This window comes from Armigeres subalbatus, chromosome 3 (genome assembly GCF_024139115.2).
Source record: "Armigeres subalbatus isolate Guangzhou_Male chromosome 3, GZ_Asu_2, whole genome shotgun sequence".
NCBI classification, from domain to species: Eukaryota; Metazoa; Arthropoda; class Insecta; order Diptera; family Culicidae; genus Armigeres; species Armigeres subalbatus.
In genome coordinates, this window is record NC_085141.1 from 53,989,188 (window position 1) to 53,991,853 (window position 2,666).

Sequence of the window (2,666 nt, forward strand, 5' to 3'; positions counted from 1 at the left end):
TTGGCAGTTGAAATCTGGAATAGAAATTTTCTACTAACGCTACCGAAAACGGTAGTTATAGGCTTCATGTAGCTTCATCTTCTTCCATATTACTTTCTACGAATCTTATAAATTTTATCCGACTTCCGCTGATTTTTTTTTCCAAGGAGGGAACATGCAGGTTCGGAAAATCCCCGCCTAGTTGCACATGAAATATCGCTTACCTCTGCAAATCCTATAATTATGTTTAGGTTATGTGTCTTTTATTCTTACGTGAGTATCAAGTCACTCTCTCGTGAAAAGTATGGTGGATGAGAACCATATTTGTTTTCAGGTAAATCTGACGTGAAGATTGTTTACAATGCTATTTTTTCCGCAAATACCGAAGCTGCAATCACACTAACACAATTTTACTTTAATTGTTTACGAGTACATACAAACATATTCACCAAGATTTTTAGTAGAAGTTACGTGAATTTCAGGTGAACATTATACTAAGGACACACCTGTGGTACTTGTACCATGGTACAAGAGGACAAGCAAATTATTCCAAGAATATCTTTGATAAAGCCAATAATCGGTACGGTACTCATTTCAAGATTCTTGTACCATGGTACTTGTACCACCAGTGTGTCATTAGTATTACTAACATCACGTAACAATCGTCGTTTGTTCAAGACAGATCAGTTACGTGATTTTTCACGTGAATATGACGTGATGATTATTTAGAGTGTAGGATTACGACTTATGCAACGTACACACCAGTCAAGCAGTTGGACGAACATTGACTCCGCCCCCAAGAAAACACTTCGGTTGCTGCTTTGTTTGATCGTGTGTGAAGTTGTTCGAACAACCATTTGACAGTTGGCGGCTCGGTTGGAAAAAATTAAAACGGTTTGATTTTGGTTTGAGTTGTCGGGGGTGGAGTCAAGGTTCGCCGAACATGTTTGAGCATTTGTAGTGAAGTTGAACAAACCCCCATATATTTTTTGATGGTTGGTGCTCAAGTTAGCGCTTCGGTCGTTCGTGTGTGATATTGTTGGTCGAATAAATTGATTGTTCGTGCCGCTGTTGGTAAAACTTGATGGATGTTGGAACAAACGAGAGGTGGAGTCAATGTTGGTCAAACTGCTTGACCGTGTGTACGTTCCAATACGAGCCTCTTGATAGGGAGTTTCCGAGTCTTCGATGGATCATTGAGGCTTCCGAGCCTCTTGAAAGGGGGCTTCCGAGCCTCTTGAAAGGAGGCTTCCGAGCCTCTTGGAGGAGGCTTCCGAGCCTCTTGGAAGGAGGCTTCCGAGCCTCTTGGAAGGAGGCTTCCGAGCCTCTTGGAAGGAGGCTTCCGAGCCTCTTGGAAGGAGGCTTCCGAGCCTCTTGGAAGGAGGCTTCCGAGCCTCTTGGAAGGAGGCTTCCGAGCCTCTTGGAAGGAGGCTTGAGCCTCTTGGAAGGAGGCTTCTGAGCCTCTTGGAAGGAGGCTTCTGAGCCTCTTGGAAGGAGGCTTGAGCCTCTTGGAGGAGGCTTCTGAGCCTCTTGGAAGGAGGCTTCCGGGCCTGAGCCTCTTGGAAGGAGGCTTCTGAGCCTCTTGGAAGGAGGCTTCTGAGCCTCTTGGAAGGAGGCTTCTGAGCCTCTTGGAAGGAGGCTTCCTGAGCCTCTTGGAAGGAGGCTTCTGAGCCTCTTGGAAGGAGGCCTGAGCCTCTTGAAGGAGGCTTGAGGCCTCTTGGAAGGAGGCTTGAGCCTCTTGGAAGGAGGCTTCTGAGCCTCTTGGAAGGAGGCTTCTGAGCCTCTTGGAAGGAGGCTTCTGAGCCTCTTGGAAGGAGGCCTGAGCCTTTGAAAGGAGGCTTCCGAGCCTTTTGAAAGGAGGCTTTCGAGCCTCTTCAAAGGAGGCTTCCGAGCCTCTTGAAAGGAGGCTTCCGAGCCTCTTGAAAGGAGGCTTCCAAGCCTCTTGAAAGGAGGCTTCCGAGCCTCTTGAAAGGACGCTTCCGAGCCTCTTGAAAGGAGGCTTCCGAGCCTCTTGGAAGGAGGCTTCCAAGCCTCTTAGAAGGAGGCTTCCGAGCCTCTTGGAAGAAGGCTTCTGAGCCTTTTGGAAGAAGGCTTCCGAGCCTCTTGAAAGGAGGGTTCTGAAGTTTTTTAAACCAAGCTTCCGAGCCTCTTAAAAAAGGCTTCCAAGCCCCTGGAAAGAAGTATTCCGAAGTATTCGAGGCTTATGTTATTGGATATCATTTCATTTTATCGCTAAATTTATAACATAAGCAACAAGAAATTTACCAGAAGGATTTTTTCAACTAGATATAAGAAAAATCTACTACCATATGGCAACATAATTCAGGTCATGCCTCCCCCCCCCTCCCCCCCTCCTTCTTAGACCGGCACTCGGGTTGGTTACGCATATGCCTATTAACTTTTGTAGGCTAAAATGCCCAATAGTGGACCCCCTAGTTTGCGGAATTTTGCTCTTCCTGTCAAAAGGAGTAGAAATTTTCAACATTTTTATTCTGCCTGATATCTAATAACAAGTTCTGCAACCCCTCTTCACGATACATACGTTGTTCGTTAAAATTAACCCCCTACCTAGTGGACCCCCTGGGGGTTCATAATAAGAAATGGCTTCCCTATAGTCGACACCTCATTTGATTTTCATGTTCCTTTTCGGGATGTTCTGCTTCCCTGTTATGGACCCCCAAAATATT